Genomic DNA, 13,478 nt, shown 5'->3' with positions numbered 1-13,478 from the left:
CACAAACAGTGCGGCGCACCGGGGGGAAAAAAAATATATATATCAGCCCTCCTCAGTCCCCTGCCGGGTGGAAAAAAAAAAAATAAGGGGACGTGCTTCCTGCGAAGTGGAGGGTTTTATTGGGGGGGGGGAAAGTTAATGTTAAAAAACCTGCTAATATGATTTTATCGGTTTTATTCGCCCGGTAGTGTATTTCTTCAGGATATACGACAACAACGTGGAAGTGACGTTTCGCGATGCACGACACAACGTGCCAGGAAAAATCTGTAAAAATATCCCAGAAGAACGATGAGGTGTGGATTTGGACATATGTCAGCGCCGACGACTTTATCGGGACGACTTTTCATAAAAGCTTTCTTGTCGCATTGCTAACGAAAATCTCCAAAAGCCAAAAAGAGCGGCAAGGTAAACAAAAACCGGTAGCGACGGAAAAACCTGGGGATCAAACTATTTTCTTTGAATATTCTAACCCTCATATTATGTTAAGAAATGTAAAAAAAATGTAAAAACTTGCAAAAAAAACGATGTAAAAACTATGTAAAAAAAACAACAAAAAAAAACAAAAGGAAAACATATATATTGACTGAAAAGACTTCTTAACCCTCATATTATGTTAAGGGTCAATTTCACCCATTGGGTCAATGGGTGAAATGGGTCAAATTGACCCTTAACATAATATGAGGGTTAAGAAGTTTTTTCAATCAATATTTATGTTTTCCTTTGTTTTTTTTTTTTTATGGATGATTACAAACAAAATAATGCCGGTACATTTATACATTTAGATTTAAAGTTAAAATAATTTCTAAAATTGCAATTTGCATTTTGTGCAATTCGCAATCATAAAAATTCAAAAAGAAACGTGTCCTCGTGGAGATTCTCCGGCTGTTTCTGCTTGCCGGCCTCCCTTTTGACCCCCGCTGGCTCGGAGTATAAGAAATCCCATGACGTCATCATGAAAAAGGCCATTCAGACGTCGCGGCTTCTGAACCGGCCGGTTAATCATTGTCGGTCGTGACGCCGGACAGGCAAATGTGTTGCGACACGTCTTTTATTTGCGTGCGTGTCGGAAGGACGCGGAGCTTTGCCGTAGCGCTGACACGCGCCGCCGCGCAATTATTATCCAAGATGCTATCGCCGCCATACCGGTTTACGCCGGCAAACACACGTTCAACGGCTGTGTGTTGTGTTTTAAACGGCAGCGATAAACTGAAATCACGGGTCGGGGGAGGGGAAAGGAGCTGCCAGGTGGCCCACATTGTTTGCTAGCTGACACACTTATTAGCGCATTAGTAAACAGGAAACCGGAACCTTAGCTACCCTCCAGGCTACCTCGCGTTTGTTTTCCTACTTTCACGCTGTCGGACAACGACACGGTTAAAATGTCGGCGGTAAAAATCTTCAGTAATGCGCTTACGGTTTTGCGCGCTTGCGTGTCCGGCGTGCGCGGATGATTAAATATGTGGCCGGACTGGAATTTTCCTGGGAAGAGAAATTCGTTTACTGTTTATTTTTTCACGTTGGCGAGTTAAAAAAAAAACCCCTTTCCCCGCTCTCCTCGGCTGTACGCAAAACAAGCCGAGGACGGCGGGTCACAGGCCAGTCGGCCTAAATAACGCCGGATGTTGTTCATTTAGGGTCAATTTGACCTATTTCACCCATTGACCCAATGGGTCAAATTGACCCTTAACATAATATGAGGGTTAAAGAAAAAAAAAAAAAAAACAGAGGGTTATCCGGGGTGTCGGGCGGATGTTCCGGCAGTCATTTCTACGCGCACCTTTATTGGAGAGCGGCTATATCTGCGAGCAGAGATTGTCCCAGGAGAGCCACACACGGCACGGCTATTAATGATGCTTCTCCGAGAGGCCGGGTTGGCCGCGAGCCTCCCGCTGCGCTGTACTCCCAGATTGCACCCAAACAAACGCATGTGATAGGACGGTCCCTGCGGACGCGCTGGAACCCGGCCAGCCCACTTTAACGTCCGTCCTCCGGCTAATGTTAGCTCCGCCGACACGCTCGCCGCTCATGTCAGCTGCTCGGCCTCGACAGGAAAAAGGGTTTAGGTTTCCTGGAGCGAGCTCCCTGTCGCCAGTTAGAAAAATGCAAAGCCAAGTATGCCATCGGGTCTGGCACTAAATGTGGAGCGGGCTATGTTTTAACCTACCTTTATGTTTTAACAATCGGCTGCAAAACTAACGTAAGGGGGTAAAAAAAAAAAAAAAAAAAAAGCTTGGCCTGAATGGGAACGCTACTATTACAAGGCGATCGATAGGTTCTGTTAAATATCTAATAATATCTAATAATCTCTAATTTCTTTTCATTACATTGCATTTGGTGGACGCTTTTATCCAAAGTGACTTACAATAAAAGGACATAAGGACTGCAAATACAAGATGCACAGGAAATATACAGAACAGTAAGCTTGGGTTAGTGAGTTGTTTTTTTTTCCACCACAGAATATTACAATATAATATATAATAATAATAATATCTATAATATATGATATAATATAATAATATATATACTGTTCTTATTATTATATGAGGGGCAAAAATACCGAGTTTTATCAATTAAATTGGGTGAAAAAATGTGCTCAAACACAAGCGCTAAGAATGAACACGTTATTTTTGTCACTACTAACCTACTAACCCTCCGGCATTGTCGGTATGAAACCATTAATTTTTAAGCCATGGCTCAGGTTTAACCTTTTATTTAAAAAGGTGAACAAATACATGAATGGAAGACGGAGAAGCCAAAAGAACCCATGTTCCTCTATGGAGACGTTCATGTGAAAGTGCAGATGAAGGATAAATAAAATGTGAACAACTCATAGCACGGGAGGGTTTGGAGCGTTTATCGTAACAATTGATCGGTCCCTGCCCCGATTCACGTCCCGACACATGAACGTTTGAATCCATCCACGCTGAGCGCTACATCTGGTCCGACACATACCGGTACCTTCGCGCTTTAGTTTGTTCAACGGCATTTGTTTTTGTTTTTGACCCATAGGGAACTGGACAAACTCAGCGTCTGTAACCTTGGGGACGCCGTCCCAAATGATACCGATAGCGGCTACATTTATGTGCCCGTATTTGCGTGGCTGTCGCATCACGGCGAGGTAGTTTAATAGCCGCGGACGGAGGCAGCTGTTCCCCACGCTGACAGCTTCTTATCCATCTGCCGCTGTGAAGCTAACGCAAGCCCTCTGACGCTCCGGCCGCAGGACCGGCATTAGCTCGCTCGTGAAGTCTATTTCGGCCTGTATGGGCAAAAACAGCTGCCATAACGCTCCGCGCACCGCACTGTTTTTAGAAACTCCAAAAGGTTCAGCTCAAAGGGGGAAGAAAAAAAAAAAAAAAAAAGCTCTCCTCTACATCTGTTGCCAATGAAGCAAAGGAATGCATTTCCCCAGAACCGTCTTAATGTGGGCTCAAACGAAAAAAAAAAAAAAAGCAGAGCCGTCGTTGCGCAAACTTCTCCTCAAGCCATCGCGATATCGGAGCCGGGGGGGGGGGGGTTTTAACCGTTCCGACTTTCTGGTGGGAGGATGCTCCGCTCGAGCGCCGAGCAGACTCGACGAAAGTCTGAGAAGCCGGTGGAGGAGGGAGGGAGGCGGGCGGGTCGGTCCGAATGACGGGACAAGTGCCGGGAGCAACTGTGTGACAGGGGCTGAGCCGGGCAACACAAGGAGTGTATTGTGGCAGGCCCTGGATCTCCACATACCAGCACACAGGAACACACACACCAACACATGCAGCTGTATGACTTGTGAGAAAGGGAAGACTGAGAGTCTCTCTGCACTTGAATGTTCGCCGCGACAATAGGTTTCTCTGTCGCCGATGTTGGGTCTTCGCTCCGATCCCGTTTTTTTTTTTTTTTGGGGGGTTTTAGAGGGTTTGTAGATGTATCTCCGTCGTTCGCCTCGCGGAGCGACATTCGTCAGGACGCGACGAGGGGAAATATTAAATAAACCGACGGACGTGTGAGAGATTAAGTGTTTCTAAATGTTGCCGAGCTCTGGTTTGAGACTAAAAATACATTTAGTGTGATAAACTGTTCTTATAACAGGCTATAAATAATACATCCTTCCGTGAAGTTGTAGCCACTTCTGCCGGACTGCATCTATTTCCAAGGCGCTAGTATCCGGCCACAGAAGAAACCCACTGAGGAGCACGATGGAGTAAATCCTAATACCCACTGGTCCGTGTATTAGTGGAGACACTGATACCCCTGCTGGTGACCAGGCCGGATTATATTAGGCTAACCTGTAATGTCATAACAGACTTTCTAAGGAGCTTATGGCTCCAATAAAAATAGCAGGCAGGAAACTCTCAGAAAGGACATACTGGAGGGCCCGTGTCACCTTTGCTAACCGACGCTTAAACGCCCAATTCTCCCACGCCGAGACGATACCGCGAAGACGGACGGTTTCGGCGTTGGGTCGAGATCCGTTCATTTGGGACTGACGTTACGCATACCGCAAAATTGCGACTTTCCCGAGAGCGGCGGGGGAGCGGGACGATCGGAAGCGCTGAGGTACGGTCGCCGGGTTAGCCGCTAATCGAAACGCAAGCTGGGTTAGCCGGGTCAGGTGAACGCATCTGATGGTCCTCACGGCTCGTTTTTTGAGATCTTTGAGGCCAAATTTACTCCAAGACGTCAGCGGAAGTCATTTCACAAGCACGTCGATATATACCGTAATTTCCGCACGATAAGCCGCGACTTTTTTCACGTAAACAACGATGTGGCTATTATATGGACTTTGGGCGCTAACGAGCTTCACGCCGCTAAAACGTTTATCCGCGTCACATCGGACCGATGAAATGACCGGGAAATTCTGAGTCCGTTCGACTCCGACACCTAAGAAGACGACTTAGCCCGAGATAGCGATCGGCTAACCGGTGCGGCTTATATTGAGGTGCGCTCAATAGTCCGGAAATTACGGTATATATGAATAGACGTCGGTGGGCTTCAAACAGAGTCTGCTGAAACAAATATGGCGAATAACGTCTGCCTGCTGCGAAAGTAACATCATGGGGGAAAAAAAAAAAAGGAGCTTCGGTATCGGTATCTGCAGGAATCCAAATTCAAGAGGAGGAAAGCGTCGTCTCTCTGCAGACACAAAAGCGACTGAAATCCTAAAAAGGACAAAATCACTAATGACATTCGCGTCCCACGGAAATCACAATGGACGCACGAATGCCGACAGACCGAGTCCCATCTGACTCCGTCTAATCGAAGCCACGGGGCACAAAAGCATACCTGCCAGTCAGCGCGGGGCTGAAAGCAAACAGAATAAGCTCACATATCCTCTCCAGAATAGAGGTGTACAATGGAGGGTGTTTAGCACGTCCAACCAGTGGGTTTCAACAAGTGATGAAAGGCGCTGACGTCGGTCGCACTCGTGAAAGGCTAGCGGCGACCTGCGGGGAGGAAAATGCTTCCCTCAGCCTATAATGGGACGCCTATATATTCACGGCGGGTCGGGACTGTGGAGCATACCGGCCACCAGGGCGCCGCACGTTCGAACGGAAACGCGACCGTCAACTTGGGATCGCACGATCGGTCGTTCTTCTAGCGCTTTATGCGTTGACATGTATGTCCAGAGCGAGGATACCGCGGAGGTGCGCGGCCTCGGGGGTTCGTAAATCAACAACCCCCGGCGGGAACAAGAGGAAACCCGTCTTATCGGTGTTTGGGATCCTGCTCACGAGGTAACAGGACTTGGGTAAACATGGATGCGTTTGTAAATATTGAGCGGGTGGAGACATCTGAATAGACCGGATGAAGGGCGTAACTTCAGCGCTTCGTACATGACCGTTAGCCTAAACTAGCATGCGTGATGTGGATAACTTCATTTTTTCTTTTTTTTTTAAATGTGAAGAAAACAAAATCAAGCTTAGATACACTGGAGAGAAAAACATATTTGGTGGTTGGTGGTTAACAACTCCACGTCGATCAACATTAAGCACATAAACGACCTCGTGATCAGGATCTTCAGGTGAGGAGTGCTGCGAGAGCTTCTCCCTGCCTCACAAAGTTCCCGGCAGAACATTTATTATTATAAACTACGTTCATGTTTTGATTCCTGTGAAAAAGAAAAAAAAAAAAAAAAAAGAAGAGGCCACCCTGCCAACACCATGTTTGGGTCTTCAGCTGAGGTGCAGCAGTTTAACGTCATAAATCTCCTTCTGGTCCTTTATTTTTATTTTTTTTTTCTATACTAAGTGGCAACGGCTGTAAAGCTGCTTTAAATGCACCTATTCTTATGCTATAATTAAGGGGTAGAAAACCAAGAGGAAAAAAAAACAAAAAAAAACAAAGTTTGCAGAATTTCACCAAAGGGACGCAGAACCGAACCATAATAAACATGAATGAAACTGCGCAAACCACAATTCTGACGACAGCAAAATGTAGGACACGCAATCCATCTCTTCCAAACGCTCTTGGAGGAATATTCTATTTCTTAAATTTGTTTTTGTTGATTCCCTTCGGTAGATTTATATGTGGGGAGCAGCGGCGGCAGATGCTTTCCATCAATTTCATTTATTTATAATTTTAAATTCAAAAGAAGCATTTTAATGTCTCTTATCTGCTAAAACTGAAAATAACAAAAAACCCAGATGCGTCGTTTCTGTCTGTCGGATTCACCCTTGTGATAGGTCATCACTTTTCTAAAAAGTGACGGTTTATATCAAATTTACACTGCGTGCATTTCCTCCTAAATGATTAAGCGGGGTAATTTCTTTCTATAAAAGAAAACAGGAATAAAAACGATACGTCTTGTCCTCCCCTTTTTTTTTTCCCCTTTTGCTGGAAAACACTGGAACAAAAAGTATGAAAATCTCCCTCTCAGCCATTTGGTTGTCGACCATGAATTCTGTTCCCTTCTTGGAAAAGCACAAGCGCAATGTTTCCTGCGGAGATTAATGAATACAAGTATCCCATTGCATGGGAGTTTTTCACAGTAGCTTTGAGTTCCTTTTTTTTTTTTTTTAAATTTCCTTTTTTTTTTTTTTGTTTTAATTTGATGATCTCTGGCGCATGAGCATTCATGCATCTCACTGGGAACATTCGACGGCGAGGGCAAATAGCTGACCACATACTAAGGCTAAACTGGTTTCCCAGGAGACGGCGGCTAGATTTCCCATGCTACCAAAACCTCTCGGGCTTCACTGTAAACTCGCGAGGAGCTCCAGCGCCACAGAAATGACAACTAGCTACTTGTTCTGCTCTGCCCGGAAAAAAATTTAAAAAAAAAAACAACAAAAAACAGCCTATTTCGTTTAAGTAAGCCCCCGCCGGTGCAAACAGGATAGTCAATTTCGTGCATCCAATTGCATATCCTGTCACAAGATTTAAAAATCCCAACACACCGACCTGCGTCTCGCTGATGCACGGAAAGCGAGCAGATGCTATCCGCACGCCGTAGAAGGGCATTAACGGCGGCGATCGGTCGCGGACTGTTAGGCTCCGGTTCAACAATATGCCCTTTAATACCGAAGCGCGATATTACTTTCACGGGCCGTCTCTGAGAATCCCCCCCCCCCCCCCGCCATAAATATCATGACTCTCGCCCGCAACTTGCTTTTGTGAGAGGAAAGAGTGATGTGTTGTTTGCATCTCCGCTCAAATCCTAATTTTAGAGCGGCGATGCCGTTAATCTGCGGTCCCTGTTTCCGGACCAGACGTGAAAACACCACGCCGGTGTTTGTTGCCCATTGTCATCCCTGATGTTGTTGTTTTTGTCTGCTGGCTATTTATTTGTGGATATTTTTTTTTTTTGACCTGCTGTCTCCTGTCTTTCTATTTATTTCCTTTTTTTGACTGTTACGCCGCTGTGATAAATGAATTTCCCCTTTGGTAAGCAATAAAGTTTGTCTCATCTCTGATTCGCAAAACACTGCGATCACGTCAAGATGCGGGTACTGAACAAAAGAACTTTTGGTTCCACCTCCAAAATAATTCATCACCAAATGACGACTGACTATTAAAGTTTCTATTAGTCGAGTGAAGAAATGGCCAAGAACTGAACTTTCACTCAAAAGCTAATATTTAGCATTAGCTTCAAGCTAATGCTCAACTCACCTGAATGTCTGATGCCGTTTAAGATCATTTAGCAACAGCGAGTCCTGAAATAAAGTCTCCGAATCGTGAAACTTCACCAAAGAATCAGAAACCGACCGAACGATTTTATCTCCAGGATGTCAAAAGTGCAGAAACGGAAGGTAAGAAAACCAAACCAATGGCTTCATCTGCAGGAAGGCGAGAAGAACATCATAGATAAGGCAAGCTCCTTTTTTTTTTTTTTTATTTAAAGAGAAAATAAATTTAAAAGCACAAAAAAAAAAAAAAAAAAAAAAAAAAAAAGCGTCATTACTGGTTTGTCCAGAGCGAGACAAACACACAATCGGCTGCAATTGCCGGCATTCCTTGGATCTAATAATATCACGGCCTGGGTTAACTCGCCCCTTCCCCCATCAAGAGAGGCTTCTGTGACATTCATGTGAATAATCTAAAACTGTGCAGCGAGCGAGCGAGGGGGGCGGCGGGTCACTAGAAAGACGAAGAAAACGCCATTCAGAGACGAGCTCCCTCAAGCTCCGGCTCTCACACACTCATCTGGAGACCGAACTATGGAAAATTGTCCCTGCATCACCGAGGGAGTTCATCGCGTTCAAGATATGGGATTTTAACTCAACCCAAAACAGACGCGGTGGCGAGGAACTTTGTGCGGGTGGTCCTCATCCGGTCAGGATCCCGAGATCGGTCAATACGCTGACGAAACGTCGAAAGACGCCTGAAAAAGCGCGAGGCGGAGCCCGAAAATATCAAACAAGAGTCGGGAACTTAGCATTCATTTAGCGTTAGCCGCCTATCCCCTGTGCAACAAACACGACGCCCCTCCCAAACACTGACTTTCTGGGGTTCGGGAGGAATAAACACATTTCTAAAAGGTAAATATATTACCTGCAAAACACAGGGTTGAATCACCACTCAAACGCATGGACGACAATGAAGTAATGATAAGATTAATTTGAGCTGCAGGCGAAGAAGAAGAAGAAAAGGCCCTGGAGGCCGGCGGGGAGGCGACACTGACGCACCGCGTTTCGGAAAGTTGATGGGATTTTCTGAAGAACTTATCAGTCAGAAGGCTGACATTTAATATGTTTTGATCTCTCATCTGGAATTTAACCCGCTCAGAACGGCTCGGATCCGCGGTTACCATGGCGACGCGTTTCCGATGAAAAATACCTAGCCGCCCCGGGTGATCGCGAATGTCCCGGAGTGAACCTGGAGTTGCCTCGCTTAGCGGTACGAGGTGTGTCAGATCACATGTTGACAAACAAAAAGGGAAAAACAAGGGTGTGTGAGTGTGTGTGTGTGTGTGTGTGTGTGTGTGGAGAGGGGAGGGGAGGGCAGACCGATGGCCATTCAGATGCACAGCTGAATCAGCCATCGGAGAGAATGAGTTTAAACAGACAGGAATTTTGCAGAGCAAAGCACGTACTTCCATAGTGACACAGCTGTGGCAAATGTCAACAAGTAGGTTGAGAGGTTGTTTCAACCAAAGCTGTTCGGGCTCACAAAACTCAATAAAGGGAACGACGCGACCTGAACACGGATTCCTCCGGCAGGCTCTGCACTGGAGATTTTTCTGCCGTCGAACACGATTGGCGCTTTTGATTAAACCGGACCGTGTCGAAAAAGACACGCCGTCATTGGAAATGCAGATTTTTTTTTTTTTTCCCCCCCCCTCCCTAAAAGATGGAATCCAGTTCTCTTTCTCGATGCGAAATATAACCCATTAAACAGGATACACAAACACTTTTTGTCATCTTTATTGAATAAAAATCCTTCCAGGTTTCTTAACTCACACCGAAACAAATCTCCCAGCGAGGCGTTCCAGGTTACAAATAACATCCAGCTGAAAATGCACGGCGGATGATCCCACTTTATCTAACGTGCTGGACCTTCCCCAAAAAACGGGAAACAGGTGCAACAAATCACTAAGACAATGCACGCTCTGTCGTGTGTTTTGACGTCAAATATTATCCGAGCAGCAAAGTGGACGCCTAAACTTGTGCCGCGTTCATTCGCTTTTTTTGTTTGTTTGCTTTCTTTCATTTTCAGAACGCTTTTCTTTTGAAACAAAGGGCAGAACCCGAGCCAAGTCACATAAAAATAAAGCGGCCGTAACATTTCCGTCTAAAATAATACCCTTTCAAACCTGACGGCACGGGATTAGCGCTCGCTGCCGGTTTACCCGGGACGACTATCGGGGACAATTACGATATTTTGAAGAGGGAACTTCCGACGTCCAGAAAAAGGCCCGAGCTAAGTTTAATGAAAATGACGAGAACGTCAACACAAGATACTGTGAATAGACAGACTGGATATGAAGTTAACATCAGAATTATTTCATTTGCCCAACTACCCGCAGAAGACGTTTTGACGGATGTTGCACTGCAGCTGGAAACAAAGATGGCAGTAAAACTGTTCTTCAGAATTAAAACGAAAATAAAAGCGTTGAAACGCGCTAAAGTCCCGTGTTTGTTGATGTTGACTTTGGGTTGGTTAACCGCACAACTTTACAAAATATAACCAACTATCAGGAGCGAAACCTACTTTCGGTTTAATATCAAGCCGGGAGCATACGGCAGATAAAAATCGATGTCAAGAGCGAAATCTTCTACGCGTGGAGTATCGATGTCGAAAACGTACACCGGATTTTATTGACTTCAGTTAAAATCGTACGACTATTGTCGGTGTCAACCGTTTGTCATTTAACACAAAATATACAAAGCAACAATGCAATTTCAGCGATAACCGTGCGTCAAGGGACTGCGTATTAGAAATATTCCTGTTCTTCGTGATCTAATCCTGTTGACAGCCAGGTGGTCGGCTTTCGCTTCGATTTCTGCACTCCAAAGACCAAAACAGGAAACGCATTCCACATGGTCTCAGAAGACGGATCCCGGCTAGACTCGAGACGTCGACGCCACCGGAGAGACGGTGGGAAATGTCACTTCTTAATTACACACCGACTCTCGTCCTGCAGACACTGCAAACCCTATGCGATGAAATTCAACAGCGGCTGTTGTAGACCGAACCCGTTTTTAAAAATACGAGAAGGAGACCACCGTATTCCCTGCAAAAACAGCACATCTCCGGTCACACCAGGATTACACAATTTAACACAATAGCTGTGCGGTAGGGCATTTTATCTTACAACTTCAATATCATGGAAAACAGTGCTAGTTTCCTACTTTTACACACACACACACACACACACACACACACACAATCCCTCCCTTCCACAGACTATTTTAAAAGCAGACCACTATTTGGCAGGAAGTTGTAACCGAATCCCCGCTAGCCGAGTTAGCCGGTTTCACCGAAACTATCCGGCTTGACATGGCCCTGGTCACGGGAGCACTATGTCGCAGCTATTAATACGGTTGTTTGACGCCCTGAAAGCCCTGTTGCCGAAAAAACACACACACACACACACACACCAAAAACCCGGCGCTCACACGGCATAAGTCTGCCGACGTGTTACGGGTCGGAAAGAAATAAACACGACGATGCGATTTCACCACGTTTGACGAGGACGTCAGTTGCCCGGTTTCCTGAAACCGCAGCATGCCCGACTTTGACACTCGCTCACCGGTCGCACTATTTCACACTTGCTACCAAGCTAATACCCAACCTACAGCCTAAAGACCTGAAATAGTGTCTTTGTCGTTTCCCGATCAGGTATTAGCCGACAGTGTTCTTTTTTTTTTTGCAGAGGATTGCGGCGCATTAGTTATTAGCCGTACTAACTAGGTCCATTATCGGACGTGCAACCCGCCTGATCGCTGCCTGACTGTGCACCCAAGCGCCGGATCCGAGTTAGTTGTTTTACCTGCACCGCCGGCAATCCGTGCTGGTTCGGACCCGAAGCATCGCCTCACAGACTCACGACTTGGTGGGCAATGAACACAGATATTACCAAAGCGAGCAATCGCTCCTCCCTCGCTAACCCGACGTTAGGCGGATGCGCTGGATCGGAGACCCCCACATTGAGGTTGAATAGGAAAACCTGAGGTTACATTTCCACGCGATGTGTCACAAAAACGACGGCGTGTGTTCAGAGCCGCGTACCTTCGTGGCGAAAACGGGCGCGGGCATGTCAGGAGTGCACAAAACGATGCGTCCGATAATGGGCGCATCAATGTTCCATGGGCTCTCGCTACACGGGCAACGTAGCTAGGCTAACAGCTAGCTCTCTGCGACACGATTGTAGTCACACTGAGACTCTGCGATCTAACTTAAAAACGCCGGATACCGCGCATCGACATCACTCGGCGCCGGCGAAAGCGAGCGGACAACGAACAGCTTGGGTAAAACCCGAGAAAAATGTTACGACAGGTTAAGTTAATAACCGCATCGCTTACCAGCTCTAGGCATCCACCCTCTTGACAGCGAATCCCGTCTGTGCGGCGAGCGTCAAGCAGAAGCAATTAAAACAACTACTTCCGGTGGAACTTTCAAAATAAAATCCCATCAAATAGTTTTCCGTTTTCAAACTAACAACATGTGCGTGCGTGTGTGTGTGTGTGTGTGTGTGTTTGAGCCTAGAGCCTAAATATACAGAGTAGATTCAACTTGGGGATTGGAAATATATCATATTTACAGACAGAAGCAAATTGTTTTTAATTTCTATGACAATGACAAAGCTGGTGAAGAATTTTCAGCCCCATGTTTCCACTAACATATATAAAGAATTAAAAACAAAGCTCTAAATCAGTCATTCTTTAAATAGTTTTTAAGGAATCACATGTTTTTATGTTTAATTTGTAGACGATGCATTCTAAAATTGACCTATATCATGCTTGTGCACGTTTTCCTCTTGAATCCCGATGGATCCTTTGGAAATCCACAAGTTCTCTATGTTCGTTAAGTAAATAAGTTAATTGTCACATTTCAAATGACTGATAAATATGTGTGTAAATTTTAAAAAGGCAAATTTTAGCCATATTGTCTTTCCAGTCGTTCCCATTGAACGGCCTGACTGAACCCGACAGTCGTGCCTGAGCTGTCGTCGCCCTCTAACGTCGGAATAAAACCGTTACAGCTCCATGTTTAAAAGGGTAAACACACACACACACACACACACACACACACTCACACGGAGGCGCTAATGCACAAAAAGTGAACCGGAATGCTGCCTTGAGTCGAGTACGAACAAGTTTCCTTTCGGAGAGGGGAATTTGAAAGATGCACTTCATTAAAAACACAATTTTGCTGGATATTTATCATGTATGAAAACGAAATCAGGTTACCGTACTAGTTTTCCAGCCTTTTAGCTCTTATTTATGCAAATCACGCCGTACAAAAACAATTATTATAGGGGCTGGAGTGTCATGTGTGACTTGATCTTACACTGATAAAAATCAGTGGGAATAACTATAATCAGCAAAATAGGTAGA

General features: G+C 45.4%; 1 protein-coding gene across 2 annotated transcripts in view; it reads right to left on the bottom strand.

Annotated features, from left to right (window-relative positions):
- The window catches only part of garre1 (granule associated Rac and RHOG effector 1), a 38,254-nt gene extending 25,771 nt beyond the window's left edge, over positions 1–12,483 (bottom strand). For both annotated transcript variants that reach the window (XR_015108880.1, XM_086174938.1), the window contains exon 1: positions 12,444–12,483. The gene's annotated coding sequence lies outside the window, so the exon portion shown is untranslated. The remainder of the gene's footprint in view (positions 1–12,443) is intronic.
- Positions 12,484–13,478: the final 995 nt, after the last annotated feature.

This window comes from Fistularia commersonii, chromosome 27, assembly GCF_037954325.1.
Source record: "Fistularia commersonii isolate RoL2024-O1a breed Wild chromosome 27, RoL_Fcom_v1.0, whole genome shotgun sequence".
Taxonomy (NCBI): domain Eukaryota; kingdom Metazoa; phylum Chordata; class Actinopteri; order Syngnathiformes; family Fistulariidae; genus Fistularia; species Fistularia commersonii.
This window is presented reverse-complemented; position numbering and strand designations above follow the sequence as displayed.